This window comes from Platichthys flesus, chromosome 2, assembly GCF_949316205.1.
Source record: "Platichthys flesus chromosome 2, fPlaFle2.1, whole genome shotgun sequence".
NCBI lineage: Eukaryota > Metazoa > Chordata > Actinopteri > Pleuronectiformes > Pleuronectidae > Platichthys > Platichthys flesus.
This window is the reverse complement of record NC_084946.1, coordinates 4,828,130-4,846,609: the sequence shown is the minus strand read 5'-3', so window position 1 is coordinate 4,846,609 and position 18,480 is coordinate 4,828,130. Positions and strand designations below refer to the sequence as shown.

The 18,480-nt window shown below is 40.6% G+C and overlaps 1 protein-coding gene across 1 annotated transcript in view; it reads right to left on the bottom strand.

Annotated features, from left to right (window-relative positions):
• The window catches only part of klhdc8a (kelch domain containing 8A), a 39,589-nt gene extending 25,207 nt beyond the window's left edge, over window positions 1-14,382 (bottom strand). Inside the window, exons 1-2 of the mRNA XM_062398313.1 lie at window positions 14,059-14,382; window positions 11,352-11,527 (exon numbers count right to left, since the gene is read on the bottom strand). The gene's annotated coding sequence lies outside the window, so the exon portion shown is untranslated. The remainder of the gene's footprint in view (window positions 1-11,351; window positions 11,528-14,058) is intronic.
• Between the last annotated feature and the right edge of the window lie 4,098 nt (window positions 14,383-18,480).

Here is an 18,480-nt window from a genome sequence, read left to right as displayed (position 1 = left end):
TACCATAAGTTATTAGATCACCTCTTCAACAGTTCATAGCCGACAGATAAGCAAAGTAGCTTAAAATCATGTTAAAATAATCTAATAACCTAATAAACCTCGGATTGTCTCTTTGCCTTTGCAGCACAACCAAACCCCACTACCAAGATAGCAAGCCACTTTCTCAAATGATCTTGGTTCAGTTGTCTGGTCTGAACCAGAGTGGTATTGAATACACCAGCTCAAACTCTACTAACCAGGCAAACCACAGTACAGAAGCCAAAAGGTTGTCCACACATGACTTGCAACACAAACACAGAGGAGGACAGACCGAGAGGACACAGTTTTACTCTGTGTTGGAAAATGATACAACTGGTTAGCAGATTTACACACATCTAGGTCGTTACCATGGCAGCTGATGCAGATTGTTGCTTGACTCTGACATGATCAAACACAACAATCTGGGACGACATATCTATATAATGGAATTCAAAAACATGATTTGTCTACAGAACTGAAAATAGTTGCGAGCGTGTGGTTTCCTCAAATCCTGCAGAAGTGTATCACTTGGTGAAGGCACAAAGGTGGTTTTCCACAAGAAAAGCTGTGGTTGATGTTGAGTTTTACAAAAAAAAATCCTGCATTAAGAATGCAGTGTTTAAAAGACGTTATATATACCCTACGGAAGATGTCAAATGGAAGACCTACTGAGTGGTGTTGTGGGACATGTACGACCCAATATTTTAGGGAATAAAGAATATTGTCAGTATATATTACCCCTTGATGATTTAATTTCAGTTCGGCTTTTCATGTAACCTCTTCTAAATCCCTCCAACTTAGTGGAAGTACAGTATTAAGAATGCTGGACTTACCATTAAATTGTGGACTACTTATATCCCCCCGACAAAGAGAAAGTGGAAAAATCTAAACCCAAAGAACTTCTGTTTGCACTTTTGTTTGTGATAAGGGGTAAGAACCAATCTTTTTGCCAAATCCAGTGCCAAACTGGAACCACTCTCGTGCCCTATCTGCATTAGCATGTTTGTGATGAGTTTGTATTCACAGGATAAGAGGCCAGTAAACAGCCCTCATAGACATTGGGTTCCATTTTTTACAGTGATGTAAATGTCTTTGCTTGATTCAAACAGATGCAGTTGTCTTTTTTTGTCCAGTCCAGCAGACACATTGTTTAAAGAGGAAATACTTATGAGCCAGTCTGAGCAGCCATGGGTGTGTGGGTCTGATGATGAGGTTTGTTCAGACACATTGTAATCAAACTCATTTCTGAGTCAGAGGAAAATGATTGAACTTTTGTCCTACACTTCATTAGATATAATTTAGCAGACACTTCTATCCAAAGCAACTGTATTTCTCTTGTATTTTAAAGTTGCATTATGAAGACGGTAATATAAACCTACATAGATGGGTGCACAACGCGCATTAACTCTTAACTCACACACAGAGGATCTATTCCTCTGAAGAGAAACCATCTCTTTTATTTCCGTAAAGATTCCAATAAGCATAGCAAATCACCAAGGTGCAAACATGCCTAGCATTTAAAGAGAGAGGGGGATTACGTTCCTTCATGAACCTTGCAACTGGTGCAGTGATCATTTCTACCATTTCTTCTACTTCAAAAAGTGGAAAATGTGCTTAGTTAAAATAAAGCACATGCTGTTCAACAATATACCACTTTTCAAATTTAACAGTAGCCTATAAGTTGATATAAGGTTTGAATTACTTCCATGTATAGCAATGCTTTAATCCTCTTCTTGCTTGGCTTGTGATTTGAGAAAAGGCTTCAATAGCCTCCTACACCAAGTTGTTTTTAGTGCCTTATTTTTAATGATTTAGAGGTCAGTTGAGATGCTGGTGGTGCTTTATTCTGGTCTACAACTGCTCTTCCCTGTGCTCCCTCTCTCTTGTTCTCTGTTGGTGCTGGCAGTTCAGTAAGGGATCATTTATTGACTTGTATTTAATTAGTCTGCAGTATTCAAATAGTGCATCTGTGCTGCAGTCTGTGGCTACCTTCAGAACAACACAAAAGTTGCCAAGATCTGTTAGTATCTACAAGCGTGTGTGTGTGTGTGTAGCAGCAAGAATGCAGGAGAAGAAAAAAGGGCTTTATCGTATTAACAGCGTTTCACACTGGCCTGGTTTTAACAATGCTGAATTCATCCCCCAGAGCTTCCACAACAGTTCCACCTCCCTGAGTCTGATACAATCTCTGCTGGTTTGGCTCCAACAATCCTTATCTGGTGAAGTTCAGCACAGGCCAGCTACGTCATGGCAACAGCCTGCTATTGATACAGATCTTTTTAACTTCAGGAGCGAGAAAAGCTCTTTGCAAAGTAAAGAAAGTGGATATGAAGCAATTCTGGTTTATCAGTACAGGCTTGTGAGTAGACACTGGGACAATTTCATGTAAATAAATATATGCTTTATTTCTTCTCACTGTAAAGAAGTTCAACCAACACAACATGCTCCATCTATTTCTTAGTTAGCTAATGTAAACAGACCTTTTTCACAGCAGACATTTTGACATGTCAGCCAGTGTATTTATGATTTAATGGCATTAATGATGGCTGCCTTCCTCATAGAACAGGTCCTGCTATTGTGCGTGAATGCTCACTGTAATAGCTTGCTGATGGGAAATTTAACAGTAGAGATGACATGACTGAGTAAATGCTCAGGGAAATGGTCCCTTTTACCGAGACCTGACGATCACCACTGGCAATGTAGTGGTGGCGCCAACTCTGAGGCAGAAGTACCTGGTGGTGACCCTGGACGGCAAACTGTTGCAAACTCTGAAAACAATGCTTTAGAAGCGCACTTTTTTCGATTCCTCCTTAACAACATCAGCCGGATACGTCCAATGTGGCCATCAGACATGCATGTTTTAATTTAACAAGTTGGTCTCAGAGTCACATTTATGTCTTACTAAGTATATGGTCTGTATTTTATTACCGCTTTTCTAATCTTGATGACCACTCAAGGTTATAGTTGGGTTGTTAATTAGTTTCTGAGACACATTTATCTTATTTGTCAAAATCCTCTTTTAAAATAAGCCCTAGCAGGACCCCTGGTGTAATCGGACTGAAGTCGACATCATAGCCAGAAGTTAGCAATCGAGTCACTGAATAATTAGCTTCTTGCAGTTAGGCAGTGTGTGTTCATGTGTTAAGGGGCCGTAGCTTTGACAAGAGATGGGAGCAGGTAATATGTAAGCTCTTGCTAGCTTTTCCAGGATCACCAACGCTAGCTTTAAGTTATATTCCAAAGATGTGTAGTCAGGTTAGACTGTGAAGCACAGAAACTGGTACACATTATATTTCTAGCTTTTCGGAACAAACAGAAGAGCTGAGAGTGAGGGCTACCAAAGATAGATACATTTATTTGTTCTTTCGGAAATTCATCGTGAGCTACACAGCAGTCGTCAGACACTTATGAAGAACAATAAGACCTTTAAACCCACCAAAACACCACAGACATCACACATCACCACAGACAGCACATTTAACCTGTCATACAAATAGCTCTACATATTATAAGGTGCGACGCCGTCACACAGCAAGATTCAGAAACTTTTTGCTTAACAGTTTGTTCACAAGTGCCGTGAATACAAATGATCCGCGAGTCCTGGTGGATTGGAAGGATGGCACCCTGAGCCGTCTTCCTGATGGTAAACGCTTGTATGTACTAAAAAGGGAATGTGCTTCTTCTATAGTAATGGCTAGCTCATTCTTCAACAGCTGACACTCACAGATCATTCACAGACAAAGAAAAATACCAGGCAGGTTACACAGAGAAAGTAAAGAAACTTAAAGAAGCTTATAATTCAACATGAAAGGAAAAAAAGGATGCACCTCCCACTGTGGGAGCACACCACAAGACAGTATGTTGAGCACTAAATATGGAGTCAAAGTGGGGCAACTTGACAGGGTGCATACCACGTGGGTGCACATGGTTTGAGTACCAGGTCCCAGTTTCCATTCCCAGCTGGTGCTCACATTTACTGCACGCAATTCCCCTGCTCTCTAACCTTGTTTCCAGTCTTGCCTTCACTGTCTCTATAAAAAATAAAAGCTAATATACATATAAAAAAGGGGGAGATAAAGTACAGATATAACTTGTGGATTAGCAGGACAGCAGCCCTCACTTTTACTGCTTTACAATACACTTATAGGCTTGAGGCATGAGAGCTCTTCTTTACTGTGTGAACACACAGGACATTCCAGCATGAAAACATTCAGCCTCTTTGGCTGCCAGATCTACAGCTCAGCTCCTCTCAGCCGACTGAATCACCGCCTTGTTCCCAACAGCGGCTCCAGACATCCGGCTCCAAAATTGGATGAAGCTCTGGGGTTACCTGGCTGCTCAGCTTCGACTGATCTGAAGGTCCATGCAGGATAAGGTGATGAAGCTGCCTTTAACAGAGCATGGCAGAAAGCTCAAATCTGAATGGCTGTGAGCTCTAGGAAGTCGCTCAACCAAGACTCTCGCCTGAGTCGGACCTGACCTCTGGATCAATAGGCCAGAGGGAGAGATCGCTCAGCCTCCTGAGAGCAAAGAGAGCCAATGGTTGCTCTTTCCGCTAATCTTATCTCTACTGTGCACACATAAACACAGCATGTGCTAGCAACAATAAGTCAACCTCAACAGACGAAAAGCCTCTGCAGGGAGAAGTGACAATGTAGACTAATAATGTGGCCACAGCCATGTAGTACCAATAACACAGTCACGAGTGGATTCATACTAAAAGTGTACGTATTGCTGATGCTGTTAATGAAGTTAAAGCGATCAAGACTAAGTACGACAGAGAGGACACGAAATGAAGCAAAAAATAATTGCTTCTCATCGACATAATGTGAGAGGACTTCTTGAATCACCTGTACGTATTTTCATAATTCGAAACAGCACTATTAAATTCAGAGACAGCTGCGATATCCACAATCTATAAAATTTAACAGAATTGGATTTGTCCCAAATGGGGCTTTAAGCAGAAAGGTACAAATGATCCAGTGTTATTTAGATCAAATACCTGTCGACTAGTTAACCCAGAGGGGTGAGAACTGGACCTTTTCAGCTCAAAGATCCAACATCACAGATCTATAGAGTCTATATCTGCTGATGAGTCACTCATCATCATGGGCCAGAAAATCGCTGTTGTCGCTGACCACTCCTTTCCTAGTAATCTATTTGCGTACTCCTATATCAGTGCCAGAGCATCTATCACGCAGCATTACGCATGAGTGTCTCCACAGTATTTATGTTTCAAGCAATCAGACCTATTACTTCACACATGAGTGGGAACCTAACCTCCATTCTGGGATATCATTTTTAAATTTAAGTTTAAAGGTGAACAAAGTTTATTTATTTTTTGCGAATGGTCTCCAGTGCGCTCTGTGTGCTCTTTGCACCTGACAGTCATTTCACAGCAGTGATTTTACAAACACACGCACGTGAAAACTACAGTTGTAATCAGTGACTATTATTCCCATTTGCAGTTTTAAAACTGTAATTTGTAATTTGCTTTAAGTAATCTTTTACAATTGAAGTTTCTTATGGAACAGTTATGGCAAACAAGCACAACTAACGCTGTTGGTTTGAATGGCAATGATGAAGTTGATCAATAATCTGCTTCAAACCACCTCCTCATGCATTGGTACTTTCCCATCTCCAAAATGTTTGTATGCATGGGATAAGATTTGCTTACAAGTGTGGACATTGTCCCATCAACATTGATTTCAAATATCCCAATGTTTGTGTGAGAAATGGCGATCACACACAATGGGTTCTGAAAGATGCGTATGCAACGGTTATGAATGAGGCCCAAGAGCTCAGTTGCTGCTGCTGGCTACCTCACTGTGAATTTTGTCATTTACATATTTTCCACAAGATTGAAATGGCGAAGGGCTCCAGCCCAGCTGTTCCTGTGACTCTGTTTGTACTGATGAAGTAAATTAGCAGGCTAAATTTGGCAGTGCAGGGTCCAGGTCCTGTATGAGAGAGCTGAGACTAAATCAGTTGTGGCTGATTGTTGGCTCAGGCTGCTGTTGAGCAGTTGGCGATTCTCTTATCTACCTTTAAAAGACAAACAACTCACTCGGTTTCCCCTTTTTCCCTTGGCTCTGTGTGCCTGTCCTCGTGTGCGTTAATGTGTCATTTATTTGACTGTCTGTGGTCCGCTGACAGATGCTGTAAAAGTGAGAACACTGTCACCGTAGCAACTCAAGAGTGCTGTGGTGTCAAAAGGGAAACCATTGAGCACCTAATTCATTCTACTGCTCTGGTTTTAAAGTCACTCTATCAGCACATTACATGAACATAATGACCATGTCTCAGCCTGTAAAAACAACTTTTAACTGGGAAACACAGGGAATACCCACAAACTGTCATACAGCCACTTTTCAATGCATTATCAATTGATACGTATTGAACCTTCGATAGGATTATATTCTGATATTTACTGTTATATTTTCATCACCTATGTTAAACTACTAAGAAATGATATTCTGAAACTCTAAATTTTCAGCGTATTTATGACAATACAAACAAAAAATTTCGTAAACCTGTACATCATTGAATTATTTGGGGCTTAACACAGAAAATCACTTTGGTTTAGGAAAATGTGAAAGTTTTCCTACAATAATATAGAAATATGTGTTCTTTGGTCAATATTTTTTATAAAAAAAACAAAAAACATTTGAGATGAACTTTGTGCTCAATCATCATATTGCATGACGTAAAAGAAAAATTGTGATTTTGCTCACAAAATTCACTGTGGGCTCCAACTGAGCCCTGTCTTCTCTGTCAATATTATACCTGTGTCAAAATATATATATCATGTAAGAAAATCATGTAAGAAAACATCTAAAATGTGTGATATTCTGATTATGATATTCTGACGAAAAAATCGCTATCATATACAATGCAATAATTAGTTTGCAGTTTATAGTCATCATAAAACTGTCTGATTCAGTTCCCTTCACATTAATGGAGGCAGTGCTTGACAATATAAAAAAAAAAAAGTCAGCAGCTAAATGAGTTTATATGTCCTTATTTGAGTAGAAGGAGATTGATAAGCTGCCATTGATCCATGTGTTAATGTGAATGCGGACTGCAGCAGTGGACCACCTTCCAACACACAGCAGAAAATGGGGCCAGTGTGGGCCAATGGGAACAAGAGGTGGATCATGAAAATCCGGCCTGGAGACTTGGGGCCATTAGAAACATCAGAAAAATTAAAATTCACTCAATTCCCACTCAACACCTCTTTCTTCACTCACCACTCCATCATGGTGAGTGGAGAAAAAGTGAATCTCCATTTTTCAGTGAAAGTCTAACCAGCAAAACTATCTACAGTATAAACATACACAAACATATTAACCACCACACATTCTGCAGCTCTTTGATGCACAGATGCACAAACATTTCATCAGAGACTTGGAAGCAGTTAAAGACAGAAACACTGATCAGAAGCCGCTGTGGTTACATTTTGCATGTTGCTGAGCCAGGAGCCATGGAGACGAGACGGAAATAGATACTGGCGCTCGGGAAAAAGCAAACATTAACAGAGCTGAGAAAACGAAGCTTGATGTATGCACGGACATGACGTGCCTGCGCCTAGGACCATGTCTGCTTGCGTAAGACAATGTATATTCAATATACACTGTACTGTATTCTGTCCCTAAAGCGCCCCCCCCCCCCCCCCCCTCTCTCTCTACAGCTCAAATACTCATATATTCACAGCATAGTGGTTCTGCTCCCTTTCACTGCCTTCTGTGTAGGAGTCAAATTAGAGTGAGCTGATCCAGTGTGGCAGAGCTGTGAAGGCTTGAGTGGAGCAATGAGCAGAGGAGGAAAAAGCATGAGGAAAAGGCAGGAAAGATGGTGGGGGAAACAAAACAAGGAGGGGGAGCAATGGTGAGGAGTGGGAAAAATGGACTAAGTTAATGGACGGAGGATATTACATGGAGGGCATAATGAAAGAGAGGGGCAGCTTAATAAGGGGTTGATAGAGGCTGTATGGCAAAGCTAAAGGGGTATATGGAGCACAGGCTCTATTACATAGGGGAGTTGGGGACATCATAATCCCTATGGTCTTATAAGTAATTACAATGTGATAGAGAGAGAGAATGGTAAGACCTATCTACCGTCAGCAGAAATGGAATTAACTCCCTAACGGTTTTACTCACCGCACCATGCTTTTATGTTTTTGTGTGTGCGTGTGTGTGTGTGTGTGTGTGTGTGTGTGTGTGTGTGTGCTGCCTGCTCTCCTGTCCTTTCAAGATCTGAGTGACTTTCAAAGTGAGAGCATTTGTGCATAGTGGCGGCATTCTCCTCTCGGGCTTCATGTTTTAAAGAGAGTTAGTGTAAAGTTCGGAGGCGTGTTTATGGACAAAGGGAGCCTTAGAATACATCTGTGTGTAGATCATAAGACGGCAGGGGGTAGAGTCAGGTGTATTCTTGGCCTTAAACACAGCAGGCAGGCTGCTTTTATGCACCCGTTCAGCAGATACATATGGGACCAGGCTGCTCAGCTCTGGTCTGCTACAAAGACAGTTTCATCGTTAAGAATCAAGAAGATTAACACCCACATTATGTGTCCATGTTCCTCACTCTCTCTTGGTCTGCATGCTAACAGATTAGCATACAGTGTGTAAAGCAGAAGCAAGACACTCTGACTTTCTGAGCTAAGTGAGATGACCTAATGGAAATAAAGTGTACTACTCTTTGTGTTATAGTTATAGCTGATCTAGCCAGGTTTATTTTTGGACCTGCTGAGCAACACAAAAATTCTAAGTCACGCAGTGATGTTTAGCCACACAGTCTCAAACCCTGCACTTGAGCTCTCTTTACAGAGTAGTTTGGTGTGCGTTCAATGTTATTGTCTCCCTCGTACTGCAGCAATAATTAGCAAAAGAAAAACAAATATCTGTACCAAATATCATTGTCATGTTGAGAATATTTACTCTTAGAGCTGTTTATTTTGAAACAGGGGTCAGAAGTTCTGTCTCAATATGGGTCTGGGGGGGGGGCTTTATCTCTGTTTGTTTATTTCTGTCACTTCACTGAAAAAGGAGATGGATTTGTAAACTGTTTGTTTAAGGATTACACCCAAGCGTGGAGTTAAAGCATCTTATACCAACAAATTCAGCAAAAACAGATCAAATTATGTGAATATATTATTTGTGTAGCACTACATGGAGAGACTAGGGATGTAAATGATCATTTATTCATGAACAAACACACACAGAGTGTCCTGGTTAAAGGAAAGCATTGTTGTTGTTCTTCGATCAATACCTTTAAAACGGTACCGGTGCCTAAATGGTACCAGAACTGATACATTTTCCTTAAATAAGCACAAAAACATTGTCAACAATGGCTTTGCTCAGGCAAATTGGAATTTGAAATTTGACATAATAACTCTTAACAGTTGGAAAAATAGTTAACTGTATATATATATATATATAATAGTATATATACAATTATATATATAATAGTTAACTGTGTAAAACTCTCAACATATTTACACAACAAAATCCCATAATAAATAAAACCTAACCCAACTACAATAATCCATAAATAACAATTTAAGTGCTTATTACAGCAAAATACTCCAATAGCTCCAAACTTGTCATCGATTTTTCTCCCCATCGCCGGGGCCATGGACTATCACACTGCCAGCTGATGTGCTTGTTGTGGGGTCACACAAGCAGTCAAACATGGAGCATCCCTCTTGTATCCCCTTCCTCTCTTCTTCTCTCATTTTACTGGCTGATGCATCGGCACATACCAACAACATCTACAAGATGTTACATCCAGGACCCAGATCCCAACTATCTGCTCCCAACTCTCTGTTAATGCTCATTTGCATTTGCTGCATTTCCCTGTGTCAGAATCCTTTCACATGAAAGAGCACCACTTTCGAACGGTTTAGCTTTGGGCGTTGTGTTGTTGTGGTGACTTGAGTATGAGGTAGCTACTAGCTAACTGTGGGCTAACATTAGGGGCTGCCAGAGCTATGCAGACATGTGTTGCATCCAGTGTTAAATATAAGCACATGTAGCGATGTTTATGTTTGGGCAAATATTAAGTCAGGCAGCGAAATGAGCCACCGAAATCTGCACTGTGATTGGGTACGGTGGAAACCTTCTGTGTAGGATGACGGCACACAACCCTCGTTCTACTTCTATGTGTTAGTATTTGTGAGAAGCAAACTTCTTATGGTGAATGGGAATTTTTGACCATCCTCACACATTACTGTATATGCCACTATATATTATTTATATTGTATGTTACATCATATCTGTACAGGAGAATAGTGCCAGTCTAATTCCATACACACTCGCTTCTCTCTCTAAGTAGTACCAAGGTCAGGTTATAGATAAAGGACCAACCAACACTACATTGTAATATTTACGTTGAGGGACTTTCATATCTATTTCAGATGCTCCTTAAGACAGGCACCAACGTCAACTCTTTTGGATATTTCACCAGTTGCGAGACGTAGGGACAATGTGATTTAGGAACGCACATTTAGACTTAACTATCCAATAGGATGCGAAAACCTACATGTAACATGGAGAGTGACAGCCATTCTAGTCATTCCATGGATGTGCTGTGAGAATGGGTGAGGCAAGTAGAGGAAGTTATATGGGGATGCTGGGGGAGATATCTTCAAACTTGGGGGTGACAATTGCCAATGTTACTCTCTGTAAGCCTTTGTAAATAGTTCCACCTTCTGGTTTCCTTGATGCGTCAAGTCTCCATTAAAATCTTCTACATAAGAAATCATTTGCTGCCCGAGTTCTTCTTTCAGCAGCTTCCAGAAAACTTCCATAACAGGGAGTAGAATATTTTAACAATTTTAATGTAGCCTACTTTTTCTCCCACATTACTTATTCAGTATAAGTCTATTGGAGGCCAAAAAGCTGTTATTTTCCTACCCCTGAGGTGAAGCAGACATTATGCAAACAGTGCTCCTTATTTAACATATAAGAAATGTATGTAATCCACCTTTCTGTGGTATGAAAAAATACAAAGCATCTGCCACCAGTCGTCAATCAAACGGTTACTTTGCTGTCATTTTTAAATCTTAAAATGTCAGTCGCCTTGTCAGAGGGAGATGGGCCGTCACCCCAGCAGCGCTGACTGACAGTTACGCACATCAGATTTTTACTTCCTCCTTACTTTGACAGGAAGGAGCTCCATCTTCGGAAATGCCTTCCGAAGCAAATGAGCGGGCTGGTGTTAACCTAGGGCCGGCATCAAACCACATCGACTTTACATAACCACTGCACACTATGCATAGAATGTGACTTTAATTTTTATTTATAAGTGGGGAGAAGGAAATAATCAATGCTTACAAGAACTGATGAGGGCAGGATGTAGAGATGAGCCGTGGCGAGTGGGAAGAATGGCATGGGGAGAGGAGGTGAGTAAGTGAGTCTCTTCATCGAGAGGAAAATTAATGACACCACTGTACCTTCAGGCTGGAGTCTCAGGCAAGAGACCCTGGATGATTTCTCTGTGCTTCAGTTACCTGGGAGGTCAAAGAAGACAACACTAAAACTATATCCTGCAGTTCTGCAACTCTAGAACGTACTTTAGCTTGTTTCAGCTCATTTTTTCAGATTGATGGTCTGTAATTTTACTCCAGGTCTTTTGAAACAGAACAAAATGTGTCCACAGTGCTGTATGTCAAAACCTGTCAAGTAAAGCTGCCATCAAATGTTTCCTCAGATTTAATATTATTTACTTATTCTGAAGAACCAGTTATTTTTTCAATCACAGTTTTGCCAGATTAGGACTATTTCATTTTGACTGTATGGCATCTACCGCAGCTGGTGTCAGGACAACAAGGACAAAAGGTGTAAATATGTTTCAGTCAAATATGAGAGGTATACATTTGGAATGTTACATGGACTAAGGTATTGTACTGACACATGTATTGGTTTTCAGCAAAGGCTTTCTGTAAGACAAAAACTGAACAACAGCAGCAAGCTAAATTAATAATGTCAAACATCTAGTCACTGTTTCTCCTTTCCAGAGAATTCAGCGACCCCAGAAGCACAAATATTTAATTTATATTCATCAGGTGGTCACAAACATGACTCTAAATGCTAATGATGCAGTTTGTCAACAAGTGGACAATTGTCTACTTACTGTTAATGACTAACACATCGCCTACTAGTGACCAAAAATGATTCATTCAGCTTTACAGTATAAAACTGCATTTTATTGAGATGTAAAAATTCAATGCAAAATGTTAGCTCGTTCTAACAAATATCATTGGCACAATAGTAACACGCAACAACAACAGAGTTAAGTTGGTCGTCAATGTTTATTTTTTCCCAGTTTAATGATGTGGACCACTGAATCACTTATATGGTTAGCTCTTTGTAAGTTGAGAGTTTTCAAACTTTTAAGGAAAGAGTGAATATAGGAGAAATTGAAAATCTCCCCCAGGGAGAAGCCAAGAGAAAGAAATGTCAGTCTTCCTCCTGTACATCTGGGCCCGGCCTGAACCTAGACAGACTGAAGACAGACTGGTGCATACAAAGTAAGCGACCTTTCAGATAAGGCCTGGATAGTCTTTATATTCGCTGTCATTAATGTCATGGGGACTGTAACAATAGATCCATCATCATCAATCACCATGCCATGGGCTACGGAAGGATTTTAAAAACCTTTTCAACAATGACAGATGATATAAACAATCCACACATATTAAAACAGGAGCTTTCTGAGGAGGTCCAAGTTTAAAGTAATATATTACTAGTCCTGCAATTAATCCTGCCTACAGGAATATTATAATGTGTTATTTAACTTGTGTAAATGTGTAGTTTCATCTTGAAAAATGTTCCTTATATTTTGCCAACTCCATTTATATCAATGCAGTTGCATTGACGTGCAGTTTTAGCTAATAATAACATGTTTATCATGTCATATTGTTAATTAGAAGCGGACCAATTTGTCAGGGTGTGACAGTAACACTCTGCCTATAGCAGCCTTTAGCAGACATTATATTGGGGTTTGTTAGTTTGGCAATATGAAAACGTTTATACCACCGATTAAACAATTTAGAAATAATGTGCATTTACATTAACATTTCTATATGTGGTTCTATTGTGTTTTTTATTTCTGGTAATTGATCATGCATTTTAAAATATCAAACATCAATAACATTTCTTTGTTGATGCGGTTTGATAAACAGTAATACACTCTTTATGTTAGACACTTCCTGGGACAGGTTTCCCTCACTTGTGACTGTCCATGAGGTTTCAGATTTTTCCCCAAAATATTTTGGGTTTCTTTTGGTAGTTTTCCTGTATTACTACATTACATGTCATTTGGCTGACGCTGTTGTCCAAAGCGACTTACAATTAGTACACTCACCATTAATGAGGGGCCATTTAGGATTCAGTATCTTGCCAAGGACACTTCAGCATGCAGATGGGGAAGAGTGGGGTTTGAACTGGCAACCTTCTTGTTTGAGAACTACCACTCTACCCCCAGGCCACTGCTGTATATGTTGAGGGTAAGGACAGAGTCTGTCGAAACTTACACAGATTGTTGAGGGAAACTGTGTTTTGTGGTTATGAAATGTTTTACTCCATAATATTAGTATTGCCACAAAAATCCATATCTATCAGACTCTATTGGTAATTTTTTTTCAACATTCAACATTCATCTATAGTGGTGTTAATATAACATGTACAATGGACACTTCAAGGAAGCTAATTCTCATACAAGGGCCCATTTAAGTAAAGTAAAGTTTACATTGTATAATCTTGTGAAGGCTTAGTGTCATGTTTTAATGAAGACCACAGTTAGCCATAACAAAAACACTTTTACTAGTAGCCTACATTACCATTGACTCAACACTAGCCTTACTGTGCCTCAACAACGAGCTAAAGTTGGAGTAGACCATTTACTTTCCATTACTATGTAGCCTCAGGTAACGAGTAACGAGATGCAGCTAGCTCGAGTACTAGCTTCACTTTTAAACTGAACGTCGTGTAAACCGCAGAGCCACATATCCCCATCAACCTCCCGTCTCCAGCCACTTACTTTCACCGATCCTGTCGCCCCCGTTCTCGGTGTGCGCCGCTTCTTCTTCCCCTTCTCTCCCTTTTTTTCCTGGAGGAAGGATGGAGAGAGGAGAGGAGGTGAAGCGGATCCGGGGACGATGGGAGGCGAAGCGCGCCGCGAGAAGCGTCCGCCGCACGGTGAGCGCGGAGCGGGGGGAGCGAATCCGAGAGCACCGCGGGGCTCCTACTCACAGAGCCGCGTTCATCGCCCTGATGTGGGTCACGGATGAAGGATTCCTCTCCGGCTCTTCCTCACGCAAGTTGCCGTCCATCCCTGCGATGGTACGATCCGGGAAGAGACGAGGAGAGAGTGTTGTGGTAGCCTATAGTTGGTGAAGAGGAACCCACTCACCCTACTTCATGTATTTATAATGAAAAAGACACGTTATGTATTAAAGTGGGTGTTATTCGGTCTGTCAGTGACTTTTGAAGTCACAGCACCATGCAAGGAGTGTTTGAGAATTTAAATATATCCAAGAAGGAGTAAAATAAATAAATAAAGATAGGTTGCAAAATACAATCTCTACTTGCAAATCCTCCCCTGAGCTATAGAAGAACAAACAGAGCACATCCCTCTAATTCGTTTTTTATAGACCACACTAGGGCCTATACTGCATATATATTAAAGTGTAGTGTGTAAATATACAAACTGTATGACTGATATTTTCATCATCATATTTAATGATGATTTTTTTGACCGGTCAGCTCAATTGGTCAGTCTATCGGGGAAAAGCACAGGTAGAATCAAGTCAATTACCCAATTCCCACCAGCCTGGATCTTGACCACATGACAGCCCATCCGCCCATTATCTACTATCATCGGATGTTTGTGATGTAGCCAATCCCACCTGACATTTTACAAGAGGCAGGCAATACAGGTAGCCAGTGTATTACAGGGCTATTCTATACCTTTTTTATACCAAAATTAGAAGGTATGCATATGTTTTTTAAACGTAGGTAAAAAGTAAATTGACTTATTTCCTGCTGCGTCAAGTTTGATGTCACAAGCACACTCACACGCTAATTTGTAGCATTAACACTGCAGATATTATTGGAGGTTAGTGGCTTCCTTGGCCAGTAGAAAACAGGATGTAGCGAAATGTAATGTAATGTAATGTAGAGTCTCCAATTATCCTGAGCTGCATGTGCTTGGACTATGGGAGGACTTGAGGAAAACCTACAGAGACACAGGGGGAAAATGCACCTCACACACAGAAATACCCTGGCTGGCTGTCAGTGTTATAATCACCCCCACACGAAGCAGCATATTGGTATAAATGCACCCAAGGGTTAGGGCTAGGCAGATAGCAGTCATTAATTGGCCAGCAAACCCAATAAGCAGTCGACCACGTTATTGAAGACACTCATAGATGGAGTGAAGATGAGATCGAACGAAAACCAGGAAAACTTCAATGGCTACCATCTCCTCTAGAATAGGATTTTTATAATTTCTTAGAGTTGTCCAAGGAGGAAAGCGTAAGCTGGACTTACCCCAATATGGACACTGGAACACGTGTTCTTACCAGGTGTTTGTAATCAGGTTAAAATATAATCTGGGTACTATCAGGAGATTAGAAGCATTTTAATGTCAGGTGTAAATTGTGTCAACAACATTAATCAAGGCTGAATTTCACATCTGTTTCCATTTTGCTCAAACGGAGACCTGACCGAATAGAGTTATTCTTAATTTTAAAGTAGTTTCAATTCTGGAATCAGGATCTGTTACTACTTCAGACACACACACACATACACACTCAAGACCCTGATGTAACTCATTTTGGTTTTATTCGTATTGACAAAAAACCCTGCGTGTCAGATAAGAGGCCTGGTTACTCATATCTCTGCATGATTTGTGCACAGCTGTGTGAGCAAATGAACCACAGCATCACAATAGAGGACACAGCCTGCAGTTTCATTTATATTACAATGAGAGTCCCCTTCACAGCACAAGGCTGTAGAATCCTTCCAGCATCAGTACAGCGTGTAGTTGTGGCTTTATTGATCACTCTGAAATAATTAAGGTAGACTGGCAGACTGCCTGAAATTGCCATGTAGCCAGTACAACCTCAATGCTATTGTTTATTGTACAGATTGTGCTGCATTCAGGTACACAACAGACCACAATAACAGCCGAAATGCAGCCGACTCCGCTGTGGCTTGTTAATACGAACTAAGCTCATTGTATTTGGTTTAAAATGAATTTCTTTAATAGTAAGTTATTTCAAATGGAGAAAGCTAAAGAAGAAATAAGAGTTGTTTTGTTTGTAGATCGTACTTTCCCATGCAGCTTTTCAATTGTTCAGCATCCAAATGAGTAATTAGGCCTAACTATGGTTTTGGTTTTGTATTTGTATAGCACTTTTCTAGTCTTGATGACCACTCAAAGTGCTTTACAGTACAGTTTTACATTCACCCATTTACACCCACATTCATACAGTGCATCTATTCGCAGCACTTTGATATTCTATGGGGGGCAATTCAGGGCTCAGCATCTTGCCCAAGGACACTTCGGCTTGCAGATGGGTCAGACTGGGGTTCGAACTGCCGACCTTACGGTTGGAGGACGACCGCTCTACCCCTCAGCCGCCTAGTGCATTTCTAAATCTGCCTGTTTGAATTGACAATTATTGAGCTGCAGGATTCAGTCTATATAACCCTGAGGAGTCGCATATGCTGCAGGATAAAAGCTTTTCACCTGTTTATTCAAAGTTTGGTGAAGCTGGATTCTGTATGAAGAAATCGAACTGACAATCAGTTGTCATGGCTTTTGTCATGATTAGTGAACTGGTTCCCTGTATATTCAGACTTTATTGATATTGAACACTACAGTGGCCCTGAGAGCTCAACGAACGGCAACTTAAGAAAACACATGCAAGTTGACAAAACACAAGCAAAGTAAGAAAAAATCTTCATCAATCTTACAACACAACATATTACAGAAACTAGTTTGTCTATTTGGTGTGCGTTTCTGTATTGTGTTGTGTTGTGAAATTGATGAAGATGTTTTTCTTACTTTGCTTGTGTTTTGTCAACTTGCATGTGTTTTCTTAAGTTGCTGTTCGTTGAGCTCTCAGGGCCACCGTAGAACACAGCCTTGCATCCAAATTCCACCAAATATAAAACTGCACTTCCTTGGGCCCTTGCCAATATACATGCCAAGTGTGAGGTCAATAAAATGAACAAGTCTCAAGATATTAGTCCCTCATATAGACAGACAGATTTCTGGCATTATTCAACAGATTATTACTTTGAGATAGTGATGACAATGATTAACAATCTTCCAAAAAAGGTTAAAGAAAAGATCAAGTATATACAGGTTATAGACAGTTTGACTTAATATTCCACCTCCCCTCTTTATTGTGTCTGTAAGTAATGGCCATTATCATTCCCCAAACTCCCAGAATCTACGCTGTGTTTTTGGATTTGTGTGATCGACAGTAAAGCTTTTTTGTTACTCTCAGTGCCTCTACGAAATCAAGCCCAGCCTATCTCCTCTGCATGGGTCATTGTTTGCCTGCTGCCTGAATTTCTACAGCCTTGTCCACCCCTCACCCCTTCCCCTGCTATATTTTTAAAGCCAGATAGAGGGAATGTGGCCCAGAAATCCAGCTCTGAAGATGGGGACCAACTTGCTGTCAGCTCTGCTTTCTGCCCCCCAGGGACCTAGCCTGATTACAGCACCATCATTCTCTCTCTTTCAGCTCTGGACACACACACAGAAACACACACACAGAGTTGTGGCACAGCTCTCTCGATGAACATCTGTACTTTGCAGCTCATTGAGTATGCCTTTTCAACAGCATTATTATTTTTTAAGAGCCTCGAAATGTTCTTCTCTCCTGTCTCTGCATTTTCAGGCTCTCTGAAGTCGAGTCTGAGACGGAGATCAGAGTGCTGATATTGTTGTTGATGACAGCTGGTCAGCCACATAATTGGCTTGTCGACACATCACTCTCTATCACTGATGTTTCCTTTGGAGCAGAACATTGGTCCGGAGGAAAAATAATCCACGGCTACATCTATAATTCAGTTGAGACTCAAACTGTCTGCAGCCAGCAGTTTTTACTTGGCAGCACAGCTTACAGCACTTGGCACAGGTATGAGGTTCGCCAGGAATGGTTACTGGAGGGTGTGTTTCATAGTAGGTCAACAGCAGCTGTAATGGGGTTTTTTTTTCAGACTGTGTGAACCAATTGCTAAACTTTTAACACAGGAAAACTTATCTGACTTACCAGTGGAGACATCTCAAGAAACAAATTGATCCAACCCTGACAAATCACTGGCTCCAGTGCAAACACATTAGTCCATCTTTCACAGCAGCCATTTTGAAACGAACTAGTGTTACTAATGACGTTAAGAATCTGTTCTAATTATGAACAAAGCCATAATAAATATGATGATA